The sequence below is a fragment of the Pipra filicauda genome, unplaced genomic scaffold, assembly GCF_003945595.2.
Source record: "Pipra filicauda isolate LSUMZ 115617 unplaced genomic scaffold, ASM394559v2 scaffold43_size3849885_pilon, whole genome shotgun sequence".
Classification (NCBI taxonomy): Eukaryota; Metazoa; Chordata; class Aves; order Passeriformes; family Pipridae; genus Pipra; species Pipra filicauda.
In genome coordinates this window covers 2,585,626-2,613,258 of record NW_024104576.1, presented here as the reverse complement: position 1 = coordinate 2,613,258, position 27,633 = coordinate 2,585,626, and the positions used below count along the sequence as shown (strand labels likewise).

The 27,633-nt window shown below is 38.8% G+C and overlaps 1 protein-coding gene across 7 annotated transcripts in view; it reads left to right on the top strand.

Annotated features, from left to right (window-relative positions):
- Nucleotides 1-1,790: 1,790 nt before the first annotated feature.
- Nucleotides 1,791-27,633, top strand: part of JAKMIP1 (janus kinase and microtubule interacting protein 1) — a 161,565-nt gene continuing 135,722 nt past the window's right edge. For 2 of the 7 annotated variants that reach the window (XM_027736209.2, XM_027736202.2), the window contains exon 1: nt 1,791-1,908. The gene's annotated coding sequence lies outside the window, so the exon portion shown is untranslated. Of the gene's footprint in view, nt 1,909-2,603; nt 2,749-27,633 lie in introns of all 7 variants that reach the window. The other 5 variants (XM_039385843.1, XM_027736208.2, XM_039385841.1 and 2 more) reach the window with 4 other exon arrangements.

Genomic DNA, 27,633 nt, shown 5'->3' with positions numbered 1-27,633 from the left:
ACAAAGTACTAGTTAAGTTATGAAATTCACCTTCTTATTTATTTTCCAGTACTTTCAAGTAAAAATTATTTAATAAGAAAATAATTTTCGTGTAGCAACCCTATGAACCAGCTCATTATAAGCGAATTCTATACAGAACATCCTACCTTTCTTCAGAACACAACACTGCATCCTTGCACAAGACATAACACTAATACAAATCCATGCATGTATTATTTAAGAGCTCAAATTTCCTCTCTCCCTGACCAGGCCAGAACTTAGACCCCAAATTCCTATTCCCAGTCCTATTAAGAACTGTTAGATAGCAGCTAAAGCATAACAAGCTGCTCATTATGGTTTCATTAATCCAGACTTGGAACACAGCCACCAATAAATGTGTTGGCATTTTTAAAGAGCATAAATTTCAAACATTTATACCTGAAATTGTGTTGGAAAATGGAACAAATTAACTATATGAAGTAATTAATACCAACTGGAATATTCAATTCTTATTGATTTTAAAATCAAAAGCAGCATTTTCTCTACACAGGAGGAGCTTTTACGGCTTTTCTGGCTACAAGAATTCCTTTAGTTTCTTCAGTTTCTGTTTGAAATGCCTCCCTTTGGAAAGACATTTGTTTAAATGTTGCTCCACACGGTCCAGCAATGCATGTTCCCTTTTAGTCTCAAAAGGTGTTTCTGACTGTTTAATTCTCTTTACTGTTAAAATGTCTGTTCCACTCAGATTTGGATTTAAAGCATTCAGTGTGGCCATCAATAGTGTTAGTTTTATCCGCATGACTCAAGTGTTCAGTTTTAAAATTTCTGTCCCTGTAAGGCTGCCCAGAGCTTATCTCTCTGATGAACCCCATAAACCCCTTTCTTCTAGCATGATTTGAGGCTGATGCTTGTTTCTTGTGTTTGTGGTTCCTCTTTCAAATTTATTTTTCTGTAGCCATCTTGTCTTACTAAACTAAGTACAAACCTAGCTCCCCAGCAACAATAACAACAAAACTAAAAACCAAATAGAATGGTAAACCTGGTTATTTTCTCCTTGATTCTGGGCCTATTTACTCAAATACTGCATGAGCTATCAACATAACAGAGACAATTATCAGGACTGCTCCCACTCCCTGAGGTCTTGCTATTTGGCTAACAGAAATACACTTCTGCTGCATTCACTGAGTCAGTCACTGAATCTGGATCAACTGAAATTTGGTCATGAACAGCGTTTTAGTAAAGGTGCGTTCACTGTCGGTGTATGTTGGCGCAGAGGAGTCAGTCTGGTTTGAAACCCACAGCAAAGTCTGGGCCCGGGAGCCTCAAGCTGCTATTCTGTTCCATCCTGACAAAACAACGAGGTTTTAGATGGCATTAGGGTTTACAGGCGTCTGGCACGGATGGTGAGTGCGAACGAGTTAATCTGGCAATTCCGTGTCTAATTCTTCTGTGCGACAGTCGGGCGCAACACAAAAAATTAAACGGGAACATCCTCCTCATCGCTCCATGCCGGACGTGCCCCGCACCTGCGGAAGTGGGGAGGCGAGTGAGGGGACGCCTGAGGTAACCCCGCGCACACCGCCTGGTGTGCGGGGCAAGGTTCCCGGAGCAGGAGCCCCCGGGGAACCCGCCGGAGCCGCGCTCCCGAGCATGCCGAGCATGCCGAGCATCCCGGGCGGCCGGCGCTTCCCGGCGCGGCGGCGGCGGCAGCGGGGCGGGGCTGCGGGAGGGCCCGGCCGCCACCGCCCCGAGGGCGGGCCGCCGGTGACAGCTGGGGAGGGACCCGGCGCCGGCAGCGAGGTGCGGCTGCCGGGCGGTGCTTCGCCGCCGCTCCGCTGCTCCGTCCGCATCGCCACAGCGGGTCCCTCCCGGGGAAGGAGCGGGCGAGGGCTTGGCCGGGCCCTGTCGCCCTCGTCGGCCGCGGCGTGGGTGAGTGGCTGCGGCGGGAGGCACGAGTGGGGGATGCGGAGGCGGCGCGGGGACGGGCTGGGGGGGATGAAGGACGGACGGACGGACGGATGGACGGATGGATAGATGGATGGATAGATAGATGGATGGAGGATGCTGTCGCGCTCGGAGACTTTGGTCGTGCGAGGTGCCTGAGGGGAAAAAAAGTGCATCCTGGGGCGGGGCGAGGCCGTGTCCCGCTCCGCTCGCCCGTCCGTGCAGGTGACTCGACGGGCGAGGAAGCCCCGGGAAGGATGGCCGGTCCTTGGCGGGGCTGGGCGCTGCCTGTGCCCAGGCGAGGCGAGGCGGCTCCTGCCCCGCCGGCCCCCGCCCTCCCGCAGCTCCCCCGCAGCCATCAGCGGGCCGGGGCGCGGCCGCGGAGGAGCTGCCTGTGCTCCCCCATCCCCGCCGGTCCCCGCGGACGGTCCCGCAGCCGCCGGTACGTGCGGCAGGTCGGGATGGCGGTGCGGAGCATCCCGGCCCCGCCGCGGCTCTGCCGCCCGCCCCCGTCCCGGGCTGTACCGGCGGTGCCGGGGGGTCCCCCGGGGCAGGCTCCGGAGCGTTACACATGCTTCTGCAAGCCGAGCCCTGCGGGCAGGGGTCTTCTAGGAGCAAACCCGAGGCCTGCCCTGGAGAACTGGAAGGATGAGGCCTTTATTTTTTTTTTTTTTTTGCAGGGTGCTGGCTGGCTGATATTTACATAATATCTCTGCTTAAATGTGACCTCGTCCCTAATTGGAGGCTTCCTTTCCGTTTTCTATGGCAACACTAGGGAACAGATCACTCTGGGGAGGCTGGGTGAGAGGAGTATCTGCAGACACTGTAATTTTTCTCACTTGGTTTCCCATCAAGACTGGTTTGTTCTAGTGAATGGGTGAGGTTTTGAGAAAAGTTCTTTCCCTCAGCCCTTAAAGCAGTTGCTAGGCCTGCAAATCACTGAAGATTTGCAGGAGCACTAAATTAGAGAGAGGATGAAGTGGACACGGGTTTAACTAAGAAGCAAGAATTATTTTTGTTAGGTATTTACAGATTATCAGTCCGTATTTACTGGTCTGACTGATGACTTCCATGCACCACACTGCCTAATTAAACAATCCCAAGAAATTACGCTAATTTTAACTGATGGTATTTATTTATTTTAAAATGGGTACGATTATTAGAAGAAAGTCTAGAAAATTTTGTAGAAGAAAAATTTTGTGGAAGAAAAGGAGTCCCACTTCATTCCAAGATTCGTTTTGCTCCATGAGATGCTTGCCCTCTGCTTAGGACCCATCATGTGTACGCAGTAATGTCTCTTCTTACATGGTTGGTCCCACTGACAGTTAGCTTGATGTGCATATGTATTTATGCAGAAATTGGATTCTGTAATGCTTATTAGGGTCTGCTGTGTTTCATCTCTGTGAGATGCCAGCTTCTGTTTCAGGTTTTCTATGGCAAGGGGGGGAATATGCTTTGTGTTGGTTTTCCAAAGCCTGATGAAAATAAATGTTTTGTGATTGTAAGACACACTAATTCATGATGCATTTAGGCAGGAAGATTTTTATAAAGACTTTTAAATTCTACTTATTATCTTTTGAGATGCCGTTTTTGTTCTGCACTGAAAATACACATGCCTTACTGTTAATAATGCTAAAATGAGTTAATGTGATGCAGTAGCTGTGATACTCTGTACAGTTTAGAACATTTGTTTTCAATTTCTGCTCTGTTTGTATTTCTTTGTGCATTGGGATGACTTTGTTTCTTGCTCCTGTGGTAGTGTGGGGTCTTTTGAGATTTGGGTTTTTTGTTTCTGGATGGGTGCAGGTGGTAAGGTTGTTAATACAAAGTGAATAAATACTTTGAAGGTTTAAACGGAAGGGCTGAGAATCCTGGATCTTCTAGAAGAGGTGATTCTTCTTATGGTGGAGAGGCCACTGTTTGGAGAGGTGCTCTGCAAGTTCAAGGAGGCCAGCCCTAGAACTCCTTCAATGAGACACTGGGGCCTGTCTGCTACAGGCTGAGATAAAAGTACTGTAAGAGGTCATTGGCGTAGAGATTTCCCTAACATATTTAAGCTCTCCTGCATTCATATAAAAGCTTTTTATTTCCATTTGCTTTTTGGAAATGCTCTGGGCAATGCTTGCTCTCCACTTAAATGTATGTTCCTTTAGTGTCTTAGATTGTTGTTACGGGAATGCAAGAATTGGAAATATCCTCAAAAGAGGCCATGTGTTGAACCTGAGGTATAAATGAGGCTTGACTTGGGAAGAGATGCACTCTGGTAAAATGTTAATCTCGGTACACAGTGATGGAATAGAGATTTCTCAGGATTTTTCTCTTATACATCCATCTCGTTCAAGCTCACTTTTTGTTTTCCATAGTTAGTACATTTGTGTCCCCAGCACCATCTTTGTTACAGTTTATCCCTGTCAATTGCTGCTTTTAAATATTATTTGTTAGTATGTACATGTTTATAGTTATCTTCATGTATATTTTTTTTTCTTGTGGAACATTTCAGTTAAATTATGATAGAAAATAGATGCGGGAGTAGCAAGTATATGAAGGAAAGAATTGGGCCTGGGCCATATTTCTGGACACTGTCAGGCCAGATGGCACTGGCATAAATACATGTTAGGGAACAGAAAATATTGAAGAATGTGAGGTTGGATTGCGCCTTTGTATAGAAGCAAAGTTTGTTGTATGCTGCCTCCATCTAAGAGGAGATGTGGACAGTTACCACTGATTACTGCATCTCTGTTTATCTAGTAATTTATTAATTTTGAACAAAGTTTCTTTGCCATCAAGCAAAGAAAACGTCAAACCCTTCCTCATGTCCTTGTCTGCAATTCTGATTCTTTTTTCCTCTCAACTTTCATTAACTCTGTTCTACTTCATTTTGAAGGGACAATATTCAACCTTAATTGCAGCTTTGTGTACTGATATGCACAAACGCATTCCATCTCTTTTGTTTTTCATTAAAAAAATTCCCTATTTAGAACAGTTGCTGATTTACGGTACTTATTGCAATGTTACTCAGCATTAGAAAGGAAAATTGATTTCATGGCCATTGTTTCATAGTTTATTCACAGGTCACAATAAAATGTCATGAGTTCATGATCTAAAAAAGTTGGAGTTTTCCATCTTGAGAAGTCTTCCTCCTGTATACAAAGTTTGTAACTTACTTCTGTTTAAGTTTTGCTAAGATTTTTTAAAATATGAAATGTTATCAGCCCTAACTTCAGTAATAGGAAAAATGTCTACAGTAGTTCAAAAAAAATGGTATAGATTTATTGTCAATGGGGCCAAATGGAAACACAGTAGTAGTTTAATTTTTATTCAGTCTTTTTCAGTGATACTTCCATCCTTTGTACACTATTATAAATCATAGACCTTTTTTTTTTTTAGCACAGGGAATGCTTTTGTAGGCGTTTCTTAGAGATTGCTAAAACTTGGTTGGTTACTTCCTTACTTGCAGTATTTCATCTCTTTCTTCATCTAATAAGAACGGGAGCTGAAGAGAAACTTCTGCTATGTGCTGTGTGACGTTTCCTCTTTTTCTTTCGACAAAACACCAGCCTCATAGATGTGTCATTTAGTTCCAGAGCTACCTTTGGATTTGATGCATTCTTTCTTTACCATATAGACTCTGAAACACATGCATAAATGCAAAGGAAGAGCCAAATGTATTTGGGAAGCTCGCACCTGCAGCTGTTAAGTTAGATGGGGTGGATATGGTGCTTGATATAGTGAGAAATACAATGTGAATTTTGTTATTTTATTTTTGGTGTTTTGTTAGGCACAGAAACTTGTAGTCACTATGTATTGTTTTCACAATGGGAAAGTATATGTCAATGAAGACAAAGATATAGTGTGGTAATTTCTAATTTGTCTCTCTGCATTTTCTTGGTTTTAAGAGAGGGGTGCCTAATACATGTTATATAAAAACATACTGTCTTATTAACATGGTGAATAACTTGATAAACGGAAACCAGTTTCTAGAGGTGAAAGTCTGAAAGTGAAGCAAAAATCACTTAAATGGTGAAATGTTTAGAAACAGTGAATGGACTTTTTTATACTGGTTATGTCATCCTCAAAAAAGCACAGTCAACATTGTTTTGCTTTGCTTTGGCTTTACTTTGTTTTTAGTGAAAGATGCCTGAAAGGCCCTTTGTTTTGTTCTGATAAGAGAATTTTGATGTAAACATTAGTTAATTTGTTTCCTGCAGATGTTTTTAAAAACCTATATATTTAGTCTGCGAGCTGGCATTCTGTAATCAGTGTAAAATTGAGAGGCAATATTTACATTATCAGCCCAATACGTATTTGTTCATGTGTTGCTTACTTGTTCCCTACTAAATGCTGAATGTAACCACAACTGTAGAGGATCAAGATGTGTCTCATAACTCTTTGGGGTTTCTGCTCTTTTTTCTTCTCACTTTTAGTACATCTTAATAACATGTTGCCCACTTTTTAGCACCCTACCTTGACAGTAAGGAAAATCAGAAAGCATGTTTTTCATATTTCTTACTGCCATTTCAACTTAACTTTCGTCTTCTTGGATAACTGACAGTTGCCCTCCATTTCAGTTGTCCTTGACAAGACATTAGTATTGAATGCTTTTAGTTGCTCTTATCAGAGCTGGTACCTTTCCATTCACTACGGAAGTGTCGGTAGAGCCACCCGGCCGTATTTTGCAGTTTCACTTTTGATTTGGCACTGCCGCTCAGCATGTGCTGCAGATGAAATGCATGGCTTCCTGGGTGTAACCTCAATAAACGGTGTCCCTTTGGCTAAAGTCATCGTGGTTGCCAGCCTTCATTATGGGCACCGTCTGCATATCTGATTGCTTTGACCTTGCTGTGCAGGTGAGGAAGTGATTTTTTTATTTTCCCCCTGTATAATGGTCCCCCTGAGTATAATGGTCTCAAGTTTAATCCTAACATTATCCATTTATTTTAAGGTGAAGTGGGCCAAGTGGTACGTTGGTGTAATTGAAACTGAGGTGCTATTATTGTGGTTATTACTATTTGTTTGGTGAGAAAAAGAGTGAACCACTGCAGAGCAATCTTCCATGGGTTCTTTCAAAATTACCTTAATTCTCTTCTTCAACAATCAGAACAAGGAGTATCTTATCTATCTAAAATAGACCACTTTAATAAGACTTTTCAAAACGTCATTGATTATAAGCCTGAGATTTTATCTTCTTTTTCTATTTTCTATCTACATCAGTATCCAGCATCTGGTAGCTATTTATTTACTGCACTGTAATGCTTCTGTTTATGTGAAAAAGTGTCCAATATTTTGCATTTCTTCTCGCTAGCTTGCAATTGTTCTGCCACCTAAAAGTAAAAGCCTTATGCTCTTGTGAACTACTGATCCTCTGAACAAGCTTGTTATCCATGTTTATAAATACTTGTGGCAATGGGATGCACGTGTATCCTGAGTCTAATCAGGACACGTTTCTAGGGTGGAGGTTTTACTTTGTGAGACAGTGGTTCTCATTCTGTCTGAGTCCCTAAGCCGTAAATACTTCTATAATTTTGAAGTAACTCCTTCATGTAGTTCTTTATGCACTATCTGGCTGTAAACACTCTCTTGTCCCTACCAGGATGGAGACAGTGTGTTGTGTTCCTCCTCTAAATTGCTTGGAAAGCAAAGATGAAACCCTATGAACCTTTTTTCCCTATCGAGGTGTAAAGCACCACTTTCAGAATGTTTTCACAATGTTTTGACCTTATGTTGATCTACTTGAGTCACATCTTGGCATTTCCTGTAGAACAGATCGTGTCTCAATCATTCATTGCTAAGCTCGTTAGGTATAGACTGTATTATAATTATACTCTGCTAATTTAGTGTAGCAGACCTTCGTTTCTTAAAAAAGAATGTGGTAATTTTTCCTCTTATATAATTTTCTGGACTCCCTGTTTTTTAAGCCAAAAAGAAAGATCTGCAAGTACATTTTATACCACTTTCTTATATTCACGTTCTTTGAGATTCACTTATTTTAAGAAAGAGCAGGGTGATGCTCTATCTGCACTATGGCAAAAGAAAATAATTCAGCAGACCAGTGGGGATGATGGACTTAATTCTCACAAAGGCAGACTTCAGCTTCTCCGTGCAGCATAATCCTTCTCAAGATAATCATCCTATTAGTTTTTCCATGAGGCTTTGGCCGCTACCATGTAGAACGGGGAGGGAGGATGGGATGCTGTGCCCCAACACTTAGTGTCTGTTCTGGTAATTCTGAGTATTTTAGTAAAGTGGCAAACTCTTACTAAAAACTTTAATTACATTTGCTGTAGCCTGGCTTCCTACGGAAATGAGACTTAAATGCTTCTGCTGTCTCTCAGTCTCCTATGACTAATTTTTGCATTTGTTGGCCAATTTCAAACTGTATTTGTAAGAAGGGTTGAAGTCTCAAAGATAAATCTGCTGTTCCAGAACTCAAGATGTATATACTTGACTGGGAAGGTTAGATGAGCTTTTTTGTATTTTTAATCAAGTTTCACTGATAAATGGCATGAATTTGAATTTTTTGCAATGAGTTACCTTGAAAAATGAGTATTTTTGGACCATTTTTTTTGTTCCTGACATCTCATTATGTCCCCTTATTAATGTTTTCTAGTTTGATTTGGTGGTGGGGTTTTTTTGTTTGCTTGATTGATTTGACTTTTGGTGTGTCTTTGTTTGTTTATTTTTAATGGATTGCCATCATATGTTAAAATTTCTTAGGACTTTTTAGATTCTACATTCTGCCAGCTGGGAGGTCAGTGTTATTACTGCCTCTTTCACTAAAACCCCAAAGCTTTCCTGCATTCAGCTAATTGTACCAACCCTGCCTTTGTGTTAGTAACATATACTCTGTGTATATATTACTTTTTGCAGATTTTTTTTGTCCACTGTGTAAGGAAACGCGAAATATTTTGAGTTTTCTTTTTCTGCTTTTTTTCTCCATCTTTTCACTGTAGCCTTTCCTAGATGACTTGTAGTCTAGAAAGTAGATGCCTATTTCTGCATCACAGAGGGGAACCATGACCACAGCCACGCTTAGATATATCTGAGCTAGATTTAGTCTATCTATTTAGCAAGCTATTAGGAATCTAGATATTGAGTAACAAAGCTGTGGCTTTTAAGAATAAAAACAGTAAATGTGGAGAATTTTATGTCCATTCACAACTGTGCACTCAGAAAACACTCCAAGGATTACCATACAACTAAATGTGTGTGCAGAGACAGTGTATCTGACGCACTGGGTGAAACAGAAGATTCCTGCGTGCTGGCACTATAACATAATTGCATAATGATGACAGACTATGCTTTGCAAGGGGGTGTATTGGAGATGTGTCTGATTTAAACGGCGTTTAAGCTCTAATCTGAGTACTTAGTGTACTTAATGTATATATTGTCCAGGAATTGACAGAGGCTAATCCTTGAAACAGCACAAAAGCAACACAGGATTTTAATTATTTGCTGTTTCCTCACACAAAGCAGAGGAATATCTAAAACCTTTAGAGGGATGTGTTCTCATATCACTTGAGGTAATAAACACTGTGCATTTCTTACAGATTTAGATCTGTAAATCTAAAATCCTGTTGGATATCAGTGAAGCAGATATCCATGATCCATATCATGATTGTCAAGAATGATAATTCTCATTTGCAGAAAAAATGCCCAAAGTGTACTGCACATTTGCTCTCTCATATCCAGTTTTTCTAGATTTTGTGCATCTGATGCAAAAATGCATTGTTGTTTCAGCTGCCACAATCAGCTGTAGCTGGCATGTGGAGTAAGGGAGCTGGAAAAAAATCCATGGTCCTGCACTGGAATGCAGTAATTGCCAGCTCCTCACTGGGGGGTGGGACCAAATGTGTGAATCTGTCACAGCATGAAGATCTGTGGAATAACTCTCCAATTCTAGTTATTTCAGATACTCTGAAATGATTTTTGTTGGTTTACAATATATTGGGAGAGGGAAGAATTAAAATGGATGTAGTATTCTGAACTGTCTGTAAGAGAATAACTATTTCCATGGTTGGTTTTCATGTGAAAACAAGTCTGAAGAAGCTGTAGGGAAAGTAGGTAAGTCAAGAATTCTGAGAAAGATGCAGAAGGAGGTGAGTGAGTTAAAAGAGTATGCTGCAGAGAAAATAAGAAAGAGTGGGCGTCTATGTAGGCAGCTTTGTTGATGTCAAAATGCTACATGTTCTTATTTTGTTGTGCTTTTTCGTGATGGAGGAGTGGATGTTCTGCACATGTCATTCTGTTTTCTGATTTAACTTTTTTTTTAATGTGGAAGGAATCATTAAGTATGAGATACATTCTTTAGCAATGAAACTGCACAATGTGAAACTTTAATTTTAGTGGGGTTTGAATTAAACAAACTATTTTTTCTTTGTCCTGTTTTATATTGCCTGAGATACACCCCACCCCACAGGTGATAAAACTGTTTTCATGGCTTCTGTCTTGCAAAGGCTTTAGCTTTTTTAAGCAGAAAAGTAAGAACCCTCTTAATAATGACTGGTTTGATTCTAATCTCAGTTACAGTCAGTATAACACGTATCCATCATCCATACATCCATCAACTTTATTGCATGTGTTCTGAATTTACACTGGATGTAAATAACTGGTCAAGGCAGAGGGGTTCACGGTAGTAGTTGCACTCATTGTGACCATGACCTCTGTGCATGGGAAGGGCTGCTACAGTTTTGGTGCTTTAATTACATATATATCATTCTTTAATCTGCAGTAAAGTTTAAACATTGGATTTTCCCCCCAGCTTTTAGCATGGCCCTTGCTGCAAGTGTTTCTGACTGATAAAACGTGCCCTGAAAAATGGGACTGTAAGTTGGTACTTGTATATATTTTAAGGATTTTAGTAGATAAATGTGACTTTGGGGCCACAGACCAAAATTTTAGTAATTGATGAAGTACTCAGACCTTCTTCTATAGTATTATATATATATGTTAATATAAAACTAACACAGTACTTTTATGAATTAAAATGTGAATAAATTCAATCAAGTTGTCATGTAGTTCTGAGACTCATTAAACCTACCTGTGAATATCTGTGTCACAAAGCTTTATATCATCCATGCCTGTGTTGTTAGGACTTCGTTGGTTGTGCTTAGTTTTGTTGTCAGTTCAAGACCTAAGCCCTTCACATTTGCACTGCCCTAGAACTTCTCCCTTAGCATTTTTCAGTAAGCTTCAGTGTTTCTGGGGAGCATTAGTCTTCATTCACTGATGTGTTTGGCTTTAACTGCGTGTGCTCTCTGACTCTTTTCTATTTGGTGGCAGATGTCAGGCCTGGATGAAGTTTGCCAGAGCGTGGACTGACCATATAGAAGGCACTGGAGATGCGCAAGCAATCCTCTGTTTGTTTCTGAACCTTGGAGTTGTTGACTGGTGTGATTTTGCCAGTATTGATAATTGCTGTAGACTCTTGATAGACTGACCCTTTGGGTGCAGGACAGGTGGTATATACTTATTACATCCCAATCCCAAGCAGATTTTGGATAACAAGAAACGATTGTGCCTTTGAAGCAGGGGAATTCTTACAGTGTGTGCATGCAGTATTTCCCTCTCAGATGTTGTGCATTGGGTGCTGAGGTCTTCTTATCTGTTTTTGGCAAATAGGATTTAACTTTCTCTAAGTAACAGATTGTCTTTCTTAATGTTTTGAGAACCTTCTTGTTAATTTTTGCTCTAGCTTGTGAAACTGTGCTTGGCTTCAAGGTCTTTGGTGGAAGCGCTGCATGCCCCATGCATTTAGTGGGCTGAAGACACTGTATACAAACACCACTGGAACGTGATCATGGACATTGCTGTCCTCATTTTAACTTGCTATGTAAATGGCACGTATGCTGCTCCAGAAGAAAAAAATACCTCACTTTTTATCTTTGTAAAAGCCACTGTTATGGAGATGATAAACATTTCATCTTAAAGTAAATTTTGAGGAGGTGAGACTCAGCCTGATTGTGTCCTGAATCTGTTGAAGCAAACTGCAGGCCTGTTCTGCATATGAGCTTTAGCAAGATCTCAACTTAGAGACCTGTGATACACTGGAGTTACCTTGTCTTGTGACTCTTCCCAGGTAACACATAAAATTGATTGACTGGTCAATCAAAAGATCAAGAGCAGAGAGATGGCTTGTAACACATGCTGAAATTCCTGAACAAGGCTTCTGTGACTATTAATAATTCCAGCTCTATGGAGAACTGTCCAGGCATTCCAGATTTGTTTCCTCTCTTTTTTCAGGGAAATGTTTTCCGTTTGCTCAACTGAGATGTTATGGCTCATTGACAGCAAAACTGGTTCCCTTTGCAGTCTGGTCGTGCTCACCCACTCACAATCCTCTGACTGCAGATCCCCTGGTTTGTTCCTGCTTTCCTCTCCTTGCCCACTTCTGTCCCTTTGAATTACAGCCAGTATACAAGACCAAATGCTCTCTAGCTTGACATCTCTTTACAGAGACTTCATCCAGTCCATTAAGGACTATTTATTTCTTCAGATATTTTTAAAGCCTATCCCAGCACCGTCTTCTCTGCTGTATTGAAGCTTATAGATCACATTGGAGCAGCAGGTTTTGTGATGCATTGGTTAGCCAGTATTCTGCAATGTATTATCTAGAGTTGTTTGACTTAGATGAGGAGGATGTTGGAGAAATGGTGCCAGCTGTGTGGCTGAAGACTTAAAGGCTGTTTAAATACACATAAACTAATAAATAGCTGAGTCCAAGAGGAATGTGGGAAATGAGTTGCCGGAAATCCTGGCTTGTTGAGCTGTAGAGTGGCACTGAACACTGTCAACCCTTGGTTCTGTCATCTGGGCTTCAAACTCTACTGGGCAATACCAATGCAAATGTGAAAATGAAGCTTTATCCTATAATCATGGCAAGCAGAGGTTCAAACCCAGCTCTGGATCCCAGGTATCTTTTCTGCATGCTGTTAGTTCTGCTCAGAAACAGCTTTGAATAAGCTTACAATATTGGTCTCAATGGGACTGTCAGGTTAAAATAATGTTTTGTTTTTAGCAATTTACAGTTTCGAATAAATCAATTAAATATCAAAGCTTCATTACTTAAGCAATTCAATTAAATTTTGCATTTCTTTCTCTGGTTTTGTAATATTGGAGTAGACTGCTGTGGTGTTTGTGTTGAAAATCACGTAAACAATTATTTTTTTTTAATACAAGGAAGAAAAAAGAGCATTTCTAATGACACTGGGGGGCACAGGGGCCTTAACCTGCAGAATATGGCCAGACTTGTATACTTGTGTGGTATGCCTTGGGTATACCTGTAGTGATGCTGCACAATGCAGTTCAGAATTGATGTCCACACAACTGCAACAAGCAAAGAGACAATCTGCCAGCTGGATCAGAATTTGACTCTGCTTCCATTCCTGAGTATATGTGTGGGGAATAATAGTCTCTGTGCAGAGATTTATTTCTTCTTTTAATGCCAGGGGAATTTGATTTGCTGCTTCTGTGTTTGGAGTACTGGCTATGGAAGTATGTCAAGGAGACAAAACTATCATCCTGTTCCTGATAAGGCAGAAAGCAGTGTGCTCAAAACTGGTGGTTGTTTAGCTATTCTTCTGCCTATCCACATGGCAGGAAAGGAATAAATTCTTCTGTCGTCCTTCTACATGAGCTACTGAGCCAGCAGGAAAATGGCATGTTCATAGTGTTGATCTGTAAGTGGGAGCTCAGCTTTGCATTTTCTAACATGGCTAAAACTCATTCTATTTTTGATAAGTAGAATTTATATTCTGATGTTTCATGTCTCCATACAATAATCTGCATACTATTGTATACTTAGTTGATACACCTCCTCTCTTTTCTTCATAGCATGATTTCTCACTTACTGAAGTTTTCTTCTTTATTCATGAAGCACATTAGTCTCCTGTGTAACTTGAATTTAATCTTTTTCTATGTCTGTTTCATTCTACGTTTCCTTTTTACATAATTGCTTCTTTTCTTCCATTGAGATTATCTGCCTTTGTAGGAGAGACTATACATTTCAGTCTGCACAGATCATCTGTATGTACATTTGTGTAATGCACTTTTATGAATATTCATAATGTCTTTATATTACGCATTTTTAATAATGCATGTTAGTAATTAGATTCAAATTTACCCTTATAATGCCAAAGAAACATATTTTATAATAACATTACTGGTGCTAAGCATGGAATTTCTGAACTCAACATCAGCTTTTTGCTTGAAGATCATGTCGTGTTGGATTACTTTAAATTTACAGAGAATTTACAGTGGTTTTGTTTAATAACTTTTTTCCTGAATTACCCTTACACTAAGAAAAGTGACCTTTTTTCTTTCTTTAAATAGTAAGCTACTTTTTTCTAATTTCTGATTTTTGCTTTTAGTCAGCTTACTACTAGCTTTCTTTTTCTCTTTGAGTGAGTGTAACCACCCTTCTAAATTTTAAATATGTTATAAATTTTTTATTCAGAGTTTGAGGCTCAGTCAACATGCTGAGTCATTGTTTAATGCCGGGTTTTCCAATAATTGTATTGTTTGCTTCTTGGACATATAGATTAGCTTTCTTGAGCTTGAGAAGAATACTAAAGTCAGTCTTTATCAAAGCCGCATTTATAGAAAATTGTCTTTTAGACTTTCCTTCTCAATCTTTCATCCATTTGTGCAGTATATGATCTACACAAAGCCCTAAGTGAAACGTGCTTGTGAGATGGTTCAGTGCCTGGCCCCTTTTGTGCAGTTCATCCGAATGACCAGGTCAATGGAGGAGGATTCATGTCTCCCTCTCTCCCAGACTGAGCTGCATTAAAATTAATGTGTTTCATGTGAACAACCAAACCAATACGAAATTTTCTGATAGAACAGAGTACATTATTTGTTGTGGTTTTTTTTCCCTGTAATCAAATTTTTTGATAAAATATTTAAGTAAAATAAATGTCAACTGTTTATCTCTGAGGCACCTCATTGTTTCCTTTGTGAAGAGCCAAATTAGTAAAAGAACTTTCCACTGGACTTTAGCTTTAGCTTTGCAGGGAAATAATTAGCATTTGAAGCCAAAATACTGTGTTTATGGTCTATTGGCCTTGTTTGGTTTGGGGAATGCCATGTCTACGTGCCTGGTATAGTCGCTGTCCTCTGAATCTTGAAATCTGTGGACCAGATATAATAACAGAGAAAGGCATCCTAGTGCCCCAGAGAAAATGTGATGATCAGAAACTACATCTCTTTGAAATGCATTTTTAATACTTTCCCTGTATATACAGTATCAATAGACATCATTAGAGAAAGCAACTAGTGACACTGAAATTCAAAGTATTTTAATACATATATAATTTTTGCATTTTGATCATTTGTTGAGATGAACTTCAAGCTAAGAACCCTCTAAACACAGCCAAATCTAGAAACAACCGGTACTGAAATGTGTGATGCAGTGACAAATTGTAATGATTATTTCTTAATTATTTCTTCTGTTTGTAGTTGGGCCTTCTTGTTTTCTACATTTCTGTTTTGCATTTCATGCTGTGCTTGATTTCAAACAGTAATATGATTGTATTTGGCAAGGTGTTTACAGTAGATGAATTGGGTCAAAAAGCATGTTCTGAACAGCTTCATCCTTTTCCCTGCTCCTTTTGCCATCTAATGTGTTGCTTTTTACACACACCTTTTGTCACTACAGCTGTCTTTCAGCACGAAGGAGTGAACTAAACTGCTCTTAGCATTTCATTAATGCCACTTTGGATCGGTGGGCAGATGTTGCCGAGTGACCGGCACTCTCCCCAGCCCCCGCTGATCCCCGTGTTCCATATGTGCCTGCGAGGCAGGTGGCTGGATGCAGGACTCTCAGCTGGGGAAGCTGGACTCACAGCTGGGGAAGCTGGACTCACAGCTGGAGAAGCCTGACTCTCAGCGGATGCTCTCTAAAAGAGGAAGACATTTCTAAGATGTATGAGCTTTCTTGTCGGAAGATTTTCAAGGCAAAAAGAGACCACTGTGGTAATAACTCAACATATGATTTGAGTCCTGAAGCATCTTTCAGTAATTTCTGCCTATGTTCATTGACTTGTAAATGTAGGCATCTGCTCTCTCTGTGAATGCTCTAGTGTCAAAAAACTTATCAATTTCTTTACTTATCTAATTCCATTGACTAGTTATTCCCCTGCCTCAGGAATCTCTTCTTAGTAACACTGACTATGGCTGTGTAGCAAATACAATGCAAATAAAGATAAAGCTTCTGTGTTATAAATATGAGCTAAATTAGGCAGAAGTTTATTTTTAGGTTACTGATTATATTGGTTATCACCGTGTTTAACAAGAGTGTTCTTTGTGCTGTGCAGCAATTTTTACAATGAAATTGTACTCTCATCATTGAGTCGACATGAAAGAGCAGGGAACTTGCTGGCAGGCATATCTGGGTTAGGCTGCAGTAACTCATTAGAAGCTCCTAAAGTAGGATTACATAAATGGGACCCTATCTTCTCAGGTTAAATATAGTTCTGTAGTTTAATCTAATATGTGACTACCATAAAGACTAGGTTGACTGGCAGTAGTAGCCTGATTTATCCACCTTTTCAGTGCTATGCTTAAAAACAAGAGAATAAAAACATAAATAAAATTCACAGGTGAGTCTTTAATGGACTTCATTGTGAATTTATTGCTGTTATTTAAGTTGTCTTGTTTTAAATGAAAATATTAATTAGCTAGTCAGGTTGGAATAAACTTGAAATACATACATCACACTTCTCAGTAATCTATTTTTTCTTTAATCAAGTTATAAAAAATTTCTTACTTTTACTGGTTTAGGCTATAATCTTGAAGAGTGCTTCAGCAAAAGATTGAGTTAGTTATAAAAATCTACAAAATGAAATGTATGCTTTTGTATTATATCACAATTCTAAAGAAGTAAAGGAAATGTATTCGATATATAGGCCTCTTTTTTGAACTGCTAGATCTACATTAAAATTATGAACTGAGCCATGAAATCCTAGAAGCAGTGTTCCTTAGTAAGATGTTGAGTATATTTATTTTAAATTATTGCTCTATACTTGTATCATTACTAAAAGCACCATTTTCTAGGGACATTATCCATCACTTCCACTTTCCATTCAAAAGGTTGAAAAAAAAACCCAGGCAAAACAAAACAAAATCCAAATGCTCTTTTCCTAACATGTGAATGTAGGGGCACACCAGAGGTAAGGTTGTGTTCTGTTCCAAATATGAAGCCACTGCCATGTCTGCTGGAGGTGCACCTGCACATCTAGAACCGAGCACGGTCTGGCATGAGTGAAAGCCTTAGCTGAAGACGTGAAGAGCATAATTCATATTCATAATGGCTGTTGAATTTTTTTTCTCAGATAAACTTGTACAAGTGTGATAAGGTCATGCCATGTCCACCAAGTACAGTCCAGTTACAAGTTCAAGTTATAGTAGTAAACTTATTTTTTTAAAAAACAAATCTGTGAATAACTGGGAATCTCAGTCTTACTTTTAATTCACTGCTGCAGCAAATTTCCTGGATTTACTATGTTGTTGCATTCTAAACAGAGACTTTACATTAGCAAGTTAGTGAGGACACAAAACAATTATTTTCACACTCTTCATTTTAATAATGAAAAAGAAATTATTTATTGGTCTTAAGTTTTAATTTTAAAGACTAGGAGCTGTAGAAGTTGTACTTGGTATGTGTGGAATAAACCAAATTCTCACAGGAGGATTTCCTTTAGAAATACCTCACTGTCGTTATGACAGTCTTCTAAAGACAGAAATAAATTTACTTCATGCATTATAAATGTAAAAAGCAAGGGCTTTTGTAAGTAATGCAGTTACAAACCAGTGGTAGGACTGCTTCTTGTTAGCTTACACATTGCTTGTAAGTTTGTCAATATTGCAGTTTATCACTCTCTTCACCACATCATATGGGACAAATTTTTGACTGATAAATGTTTTTGGGGTACCTCTGAGTTTTCCTGTTGAAGGGAGCTGAGATATCTTAGAACAATAGTAAGAAAATATACCTCTCTGCTAAATAACAATGAGAATGTAGTACTTGAGATCAAGAGCACCTTGATATAAGGTATTTTCAGTAGAGCTTTCCTAAATATAGTATCCAATATCAGTGCTGGGGAAAATGTGGGGTATTTTAAAATTTGTAGGGGAAAAATATACTTGGTTATTGCAACAAATTCTGTTTCCATTGACTCTAAGCTTCTTTTTTAATCCTCAGCTATAAGGCAAAAAACCCCCCACAAAAGCAACAGCAAAAAAACCCAAACAAAAAAACCTCCCCATAACCCCCCAAAAACACAAACAACCAAAAAAAACCCCTGAAAAATTGAAAGGTTTTATTATAAAATATTTTTTTACAAACACTTCTTAATTAAAATTGATTTCCTTATTTTTCTTCTTTTTTTTTATTGTTTTGCCAGGCACAGAGCAGCATTTGGGAAGGACTTGTAGTTAACCAGTAAATTTTAAACAATCTTGGCTTTTTGTTTGCTTCCCAGAAAAAAACTTCTTAGATTGCATCTGAAAATACAGCTAATACTTCCTTAGCTTTCTCTGAAATTTTAGTTCTTTGGAACAAGGACTACCCTGTACTATTAATTCTATCTTTGTTGTCAAGGCAATAAATGTGATAATGCATCCAGTATGTTCTAGCATGTGTTAAAAGTATTGTGGACAGGCGACATATGCTTTAACAAGATGTGGCTTTGCTGGTTTGAGTCTGTCTCTCCTTGAGCTTTTTATCTGCACCAGCTTAAGTTGCGTTTTTTCATCTGGATGAGACTCTTACAGTATTTTAACAGCTGTGTTTTTGATCCCTAGATGAAGACAGCAACTTTGTGTGACAAGCAGTCCCATTTTCCACTAGGTTCTCCTTTCATTTCTGGAATTTCAAGCAATAGTGATTGTTAATGTTATAAATAAATTACTTTGTCCAGATTGACTTTGAAATTGATTGTTTTTCAACTCGCACAGTAACTGATCTCTCCTTAGAGGGTCTATGTTTAGTACTTTGATAGTTGCTCTAGAAATAAGTACTGTAATAACAAAATTATTGCCAGACAGATTTTAATTTTGGAGTATGCAAATGAACACAAATTGCCCTCTACTGTCTGTAAGAAATTCAGCATCTTTCTTACTATCAAGATGTTTTGCAGGTGTTACTATAAAAATAGCTTCTGTCAGAAGTCAGTTTACCTAATTTACATTTTAAATTACTTGGAGTACAATATTTGCCTGAAATGTGACCCATGCCTTATAATTAGGGTTGTACATTCACAATTTTCATATTTAAGTTAGAAAATGTGGAGAGGAGCTGTAAGAGAGTGGTTTGTAAGGTCAGCAGTGACAGGGCAGCTGTAATTCTGTCTGGAATTTCCCAGGCAGAAGAATGTGCAGATGCGCTGCGTTGAATTGCCATTGCCTGCCCAAGGTGGTTACTAAATGCATCAGATTTACTGTTTTCATGGGCAGTAACTTCTATTTCTTAGAAGTCTTGGCTTGCTCACTATGTTTCACATATGTATAGAGCTTTGGTCCAGATTTTTTTTATGTTATTGGCAAATACGCAAATTCTTTCTAAGCAGGAAAACTAAAAATGTTCAGGTAAAATCCAGGTCACTGCTGCCTTGCATCGTATTTTATGCCTCTAGTTTTGAATGGTCCTTGCTGTGAGAAAGACTTTCTCTAATGCTTTGTGCTGACTGTTTCATATCTGTGTCTTGCTCTTGCTGGTGATGCCACAACTAGAATTTCACTGAATTGGAGCACTTATGAACAGCATTTTATTAGCATGAAACAAATTTTATTTATCTATTTAGTTATGAATCCCTCTCTCAAGATCATTAAATAACACCTGTATACATCTAATTTTTTTGCTAAGAAGACTGCTCACGGTGTTGCTCCATATTATTTTCTGATGTCAGATTATGTGATAGTTGTAAATATAGTGGGTCAATGGGCACGCATGGATTCTGGCCTTGTGGATTTGTTTTCCCCTCACCTAAAACCAAGCAGGATACTCTTTGTTAAAATTTCTAGATCACAGTGATTTTATTGAGCCAGAGAGAAAGAAAAGAAAAGCAATGTTATAGCATGGACACAGTCCTATGGTTTATCTAAAAGCATGAGTGACAAAAAGAGCAGCAACTGAAATGTGTAATGGGCTTAGCATTGTCCGTGTTACCTTTGTAGCATGCCGTCATTGCTCTGTAGCTTCCAACACATTTTTGCAGAACTACCCTATAGAGTTTGCACCAATGCAGTGTGTTTCTCCATTGTCATCCTGAATTCCTTCTTCCCTCTGCTACTGTTCTTTTTTTTATGATACTTTTCAAAAAAACAACCATCCTTTCTCTTCTGTATTACTTTTACGTTTTGAATTTCCACGCCTCTGAGCCAGAAGTTAGGAGACGTGCTGTTATTTATGCATGCTCTGTTCTCAGCTGTCTCTGGGTTGGCACCTGTGCTGCTGTTGGAGGCTGGACACTGTGCTGGATGGGGCTGAACCCATCCAAACCAGTGTGGTGGTTCTTAGCAGCACAAGCTTCTTTGGTCTTCGTGTAGTGCTTAGGAGGGGCTATCTACAAGTCTTGGGTATAGTACACACATTGATGGCTGATTTTAGTGGACTCATACTCACAGGAATAAATGAGATAAATTAAGGTGCAATTATAAGGTGGAAAGGGAGACAGCAGGCCATGCTATAAAAATAACAATAATAATAAACTTTAAAAAAAAATTGAGTGGGGAAGGACCTATGTCTTGGAAAAGCACAAAGGAAAGGTGGTTTTAAAACTCTTCTATAACTCTTCATAAGCAAACAATTTCTCTTCATAACCAAACAATTTCTTCTTCCTCTGGAGTAATAAAGCTTTGCTCATAACCTATGTTCAGTATCTCACAGGCTCAACTGCTGGCTTCCATTCTCTGCCCTATGCTTTCAGGTTGCAGCTTCCCATTTGCTTCCTGTTCCTGGAGAAGGAAACCATCTCGTAGTAATGTCCTGATCAGGATCTTTTTTAGTTTATCTTTTCAGAAGGGTATCAAATAAAACGAGTTTAATTTTTTAAAGGTCTCTTCTGAGACACAACTTATCTTTTTCTGATCTGTTTTACTTAGCGCTAGCATCTGCCCATTTCTGTCCTTATTATATCAGATCAAGTCATATCATTGCTTTTTCAAATATGTTTTCAGTTTTCTTTTATATTATTCTATAAAGGACTTGCAGGTATTGGAAAATCCAACAGTATGTGCGGAATATTTTTCAGTGCCCAAATAAATTAGATTGTTTCTCTCTCCTTAATGCCTCCTCTCTTTAAAAATCTCTGTAGTGTTTCTAATAAAGGGTTCAAAGTCTGATAACAGTGGAAATTCTAGGAACTCTCTACCACTTCAGATTTAAAAATCCTTTTTCCAAATGCATCCATTTGCTGCAAATATAAGGGGATGAGGATACAGATGTTAGCAATGTTTTGGAACAGGGAGTAAATGAAATAGTCATAATTTCTTTCTCCAAACAAAAATGATGAATAGAAAATGCTGCCTTTTAGGCAAGAACTCTATGTAAAATCAAAATAACATCAATGTCAGTCCTTGGGTCTGTTTGCAACAAACTGTAAAGTACAATTCATTGCATTTCTCATAATTTTTTACAGCTATGTCTAATTTTATACTTTCAGCTAGATCACTATGAGTGTTTACAAATATCTGGAAAAAAAAGATCACATCTATTTGGCCATGTGTTTTTAAATTTAAAAAAACTCTTGTGGACTCTAGGATATAAAATCTCTTTAGATGTTTAGTAGGCAGAAGTGAATGAAAAAACTGGAAGTGGTCTACTGATACAGTTTAGGTCTTAATTTCATAAGTTTTGGAAGTCAACACTGCAATTGAATGAGGTTTTCCAACTCCCCTGCCATACCCAGCTTCTTTTTATTCTGCCAATATCTCCTTTGTGCTGGCTCCAGCATTTTTTAGATTATGAGATGAATTGGCTGAGAGAGAGCGATAAATGTTAAAGATATGGAGAATGGAAAATGCCTCACTTTTTCCTTGAATTGGTTCTCTCCTTTGGCTTACCACAGCTGTGCTGGCTCAAGCTAGGGATAAAAATATTTCTCCTTAAGGTTTACGTTGGCTTAAAGTGTCCATGAAACTATGGCCTTAATTTCAGCATGTAGCATGAGGAGTGGCAGTGTGCATCCTTCTGGGGATTGCCTCTGATAGTGCTAATCAGAAACTTCTCCCAGGATGATATTTTCTTCAGGTACATGGCTCAGCACTCATCTTTTGTATCCTTTTTTGTGCTGTTCCTAATGACAGCTATGTCCAAGAGCAACAGGGACACGAGTGACCTAATCACTGGTGCTCCACATCTGCCCTTGCTAAGTTTAATCATTTTCACTGCATCTGTGCTGAATTCTGTGACAAGTGTTTGCCTCTGTAAAGTCAAGATCAGTGGTAGGGTGCTGGGCCTGACTGTCTGTGTGCAGCAACAACACCGGGCCATCCTTACACAATCTGGAAGGAGGTTGTAGCCAGGTGGGGGTTGGTCTCTTCTCCCAAGCAGCTATCAGTAAGACAAGAGGGCATGGTCTTAAGCTATGCCAGGGGAGGTTTAGGTTAGATATTAGGAAGAAATTCTTTACAGAGAGGGTAATCAGGTATTGGAATGGGCTGCCCAGGGAAGTGGTGGATTCTCCGTCCCTGGAGGTTTTTAAGGTGAGACTGGATGTGGCACTTATTGCCATGGTCTAGTAACCACGGTGGTAGTGGATCAAGGGTTGGACTTGATGATCTCAAAGGTCCTTTCCAACCCGGCTGATTCTATGATTCTGTGATTCTATGAACCACCAGTAGGTGCTGGTCTAGTGAGGAGGTAGGGAAAGCATGCACAAAGACGTTGAGTTATGCAGATCTAAAGGTGAAATTCTTGACGTGTCTGCATAGTAACTTCCACTTTGGAAGAGTCTGAGATTGTGTGTCCGTAGCTCAGGTGTTAAATTTTTCCAAGTTATAATAGAGACCTTATTGCTAAACCAGTCACTGTTCACCAGCCTTTAAATTAATCTGTGTTCCCAAATGGGACTAAGTCAGTAGGTGCTTCTTACTGAAGTATGATGGCAAATTGGTTGCCTTAAGAAATGCAATTACTGGATTTTTGCTCATAAATACCATCAGAGGAAGAGGTAGTAGAGTCCTTTTCTGTGTCTGTAGAAGTCTTTTGTTCAAATCAGAACTAACCCTCATAAAAAATATTACTGGATGCCAGTTTTCTATTGAAACTAGGTCACTTTGTATAAAATAATTAAAGATTTATTGGTCCTTAGGGAAGGACCTAGAACTCTAGACTAATGTTTGAGGCCCTCAGTGGAGAAAAATGAATCAGTGATTTGCTGGGCAAGCATTGCAATCATTATAATTGTGTGAAGGGCGGTTACAACCTGGTCTTTCAATTGCATATAAAGATAAAAAAATTGATACCTGCTTTATTTTTTAAGAAAAGGCCATGGGGAATTGAACTACAAAAGAGGATTTAGAGCTGTATTAAGTGGAGATACCTGCCTTAGGAAATCTTAGTCACAGAAATACAGCTTATTGCCTGTTTTCTGCTGAGGATTGTATAGGGAGGAAAAAGTGAACTTTCCTATTTATTCTGCAGGCAGAGGAATGACCAGAGGCTACAAATTCTGGATGTTTTCTGGTGCTGCAATTGCCAAAACCCTCTGCGGATCTACCCTGAAATCATTAATTTCAAATTATGCAAGACAATCACCATTATCACATGGTGCACCTTCCAGCAGTTCAGGGTGCTGCCACCTCAAATATTAACAATAACCTTGAAATTAGAAGCCATGTCTACTTTTCTTCCTTCTCAGTAGCAACTCTGGACAGTGCTGGAAACCTATACTATTTATCTTTGAAATCTGCTTAAATGACAGTAAATTGAACGCTGGGAGTACTTATGACCTAAGATGTTTGTTCACTTTTGGCTGATCTGAATTCTCTGGGCAATTGGTGTTGTCTAGAAAAATTGAATTCGTTACCTGGTGCACAACAAGCCATTAATCACACACTTGAGAGAGACACTGATTATTTATTTCATAGTTGCACAAGCCTGGGTGCTTGGAGGTATTCCACAAATCAAGCACTCCAACTATCAAAACTTTTTACTATTTATACATTTGAGCAAAAAAAGACATTAATGTTCACTGGCTACAAGATACATACTTCTGTTTGTTATTAGTTAGTATTCTATCTTCTGTTGGTTAATAGTTCTCTCGATTCTCATGCTAATTAGTCCACGTGTTCAGTCTTTCTCTTCTTTTGGGTTGGTGGGTTTCTTGAATCAGTGGTCCATGAGTCAGTGGGCCTCCAACTCCCCCTGTCAGAACTACCTTTTACCTAGTTGGAGCTGATTCAGCACTGTTGCTGAGTTGTCTTTATTAGTTTCTTCCTTATCTTGTGAGTTCTGCCAAATGTCCTTGTGGCCTGTAAATTCTGCATTCTTTATGTCCACTATCAGTGGTACATCTTTCTTCCCAGGCTTTGTTAACCTCCCCCTAGGTCTGAGAGCATTGAAACATGTTGAGCCCTAAACCTTAACAATGCAATTCTACCGACAAGTAATTTGTCTTTCTAACACCTGGACATCGCTTGCAGCTTGCTGGTTGGCTGCTCTCTGTTTCATGGATTAAATCTCCTTTCTTGTTGTTCAGGTTTGAAACTATACAAAATGTATGAAGCATACAAAGATCAAACATCAAAGAACATGCTTTCTTAAGAAAATTTTTACATATTCAACATTTTGCAACATTGGAATAGCAGAGCCACAATTAAAAGAAAACATCATGAGTCATATCAAGGAATGGTAAAAAGTTTAATGGCAGATTCTTTATCAAGTGCTCCTCATTCATTCATTAATTTATTTGAAGTGTTTCACGTTAACCATATTTAAAAGACAGTCTGCTAAGTGACAGCAGTTGGTGATGGTTCTCAACTGCAGCAGAACCCCAGCAAGTAAAGCAAAGCAGTGCGACACTGACTGTTAAAAAGAGAGGACTTCATGCTATCACAGATTGTAAAGTTTTCTTATTGCCCTGAACAGTGAACCAATTAATAGAGTTTTTTGTTACCTAATTTTAAATTAATGCAGACACCTGTGTACATCAGTATCAAATATTTTCTCTGTGTGCATGGAATAATTTATTTTTGGATTTTTTTGGAGGGCTTTTTTTTTCCCCTCTAGTTGGGAGCATCTCACTTTTTTACCCACAAAGCTCGTTGCCCCAGTTGAGTAAATAATTTCAATTAGCTTTCTGAAATGCATTAAAACAGTAAATGAAATCCCTTCCAGCTGACAGTAAAATACATTCTCTGAGCATATAAATGTAGCATTTTCTGGTATTCTAACACTCCTTTCCTTTGCAGACCTATACTCTCTTCAGTTTTATCCTGCTGTAATAATTCTTTCATTGCCTTTCTTTTCTGCAAATATTATAAACTCACTGGAGTGATGGGGAAGGTGGATACTTTGTGTTGTCAGGAAGGCAAAACCTGTTCTGTTTATGTCAATGTACCAAGCAACGCAGACTTTCTGCAGAATGATAAATGACAGGTTTTTAATATTTATTGACACAGCTGCATTAATGCTGTTGCTGAAGGAATGAAAATAATTATTTTTAATTTTTTAAAATGAAATCCCATTATCAAGTAGCAGGACTTCATTTAAACAGGAAAGATTATATCATGTTACTTCTTATACTACTTATTCATTTGTTTGGCACATTGTTATTTTGATTTTAAACATTTGCCAAAGGGTAAGTTCTTGGTTGTTAGTCACGAGTATATACACATCTTTGTCACATACTAGTACATTTTATTGTCAATCTACACCTATGCAGGAGAGAGGATCTTCTGAGCTGATGACATTCTGACAGAGTAGTAAGGTCTCAGGCTTTACAAACAGATACATAGATTAGCATTTTTAAAAACTGCTGAAGAGCTCTGTCCTCTGGTACATAGATGAATACTATACGTTGGTGAACATTGATGAATACTATAATTTACAAGGAAGAAACAAATGAGGATGTTTTTTGTTCTGTACTTTACTTGAGTTTGAAGGACAGTTTGTGCAAGTATACAAATTTTGTGGCAATGAAACATTTTAGCTAAGTACTGTAGCCCTTCTATTTCATAACACAAAAATTTCATAGTGATTTTAGAAGTTGGTTTTATAAGGCAAATAAAATATTTTCTTCATTTTTTTCATGATAATAAATAGATATACCTTTGGATTTGTTAAGCCATTTTAAATTGAAAGAGGGTAGATTCAGACTAGATATAATTAATTATTTTTTTTACAATGAGGGTGGTGAAACACTGGAACTGGGTGCCAAGAGAGGCAGTAGATGGCCCATCCCTGGAAACATTCAAGGCTGAATTGGATGGGGCTTCGAGCCACTTGGTCTAGTTGAAGATGGCCCTGCTCATTGCTGGAGGATTGGACTAAATTATGTTTGAAGGTCCCTTCCAACCCAAACTGTTTTCTATGATGCACAGTGTTAGTCCCTCATATATACTCCATTCCGTACCCAACAGCAGCTAGCAAAAACCAAAATGAAAGAAGGAAAACAGTATTTTATTCATCTGACTGCATTATCTCCTCCTAATATTTTTAAGTTTCCTAATTATCTGCCCAATATCTTTACATCTTTTACATCTTTTCACATCTCTTCAGTTTGTGAAGAAATAAAGTGCCTCCCAAGATAAAACTTGAGTCAGATATTCCATTTAATTCTCCAATGGACTGTGTTGTAGATGCCCTTGCATAATGCCCTCGGATCCAGTAGTAGCTGCTTGTTTCTCTGGAGTTGTGTAACAGGAAAGTTTGTCCCAGATAGCAAGTGATTCCAGGCATATTTACTTCTGCCAGGGTTGGACTGGATTTGTTTTCTTCAAAACACTATTTTTTTAAAAATAATTTTGATATTCTTGAAAAGCATAGTGCAGCTTTACAGCGTGCTTCTGGTGTTCCTCAGACTGAGTCAAAGAGTTGTAATCCAGCATGGTTCAGGGTTCATGTCAGTCTCTGAGTGCTCTGAGATGCAGCAGGGTTTCAGTTTCAGTTCATGGTGCTCACCAAGAGTGAAACACGGGCTGTTCCATAAATGAATGAAATGCAATTCGCTCTTCTGCCAGAAAGTGCTCCTTTCTTGTTTTAAAGATAATTCAAAGAAAAGCACCATTTCCAAATATTTTTTCCTCCAAATATATGTGTATCCTAATAGTTCAGATAACTTCACAGTCTGATCATCTGACTGTAATAGCAGTGTTTTGCTGACAGATTTCTAAGCTTCTTAGTCACCTTACAGATGAACAACCAGATCTAAAATTTATATTTTCTAGAAATGCGGAAGGGTTGCTCTTTCTTAAATAGTGCTTCAGATGAAATGAAGTTTGACTATGTTTAAAAACAGCAAAATCCAGCTGCTCTGAATTTCCTCTGAAAATTTTTAGAGTTCTACAATTACACTTATTTTGTTCTTTACAGGGCAACAAACTATGGTAGAAGTCAATAGCAAAGTTCTTAATGTTCTTGATGGAGCCAGGAGGTTAATAAAATTATTCGAGTCATGATCTGTATACTGTCCAAAGGCAGCAGCATAACCAGAATAGAAAATAGTGTCTTCAATAGTCTCTTCCTCCTATCTGGATTATGTGTATCTGTAA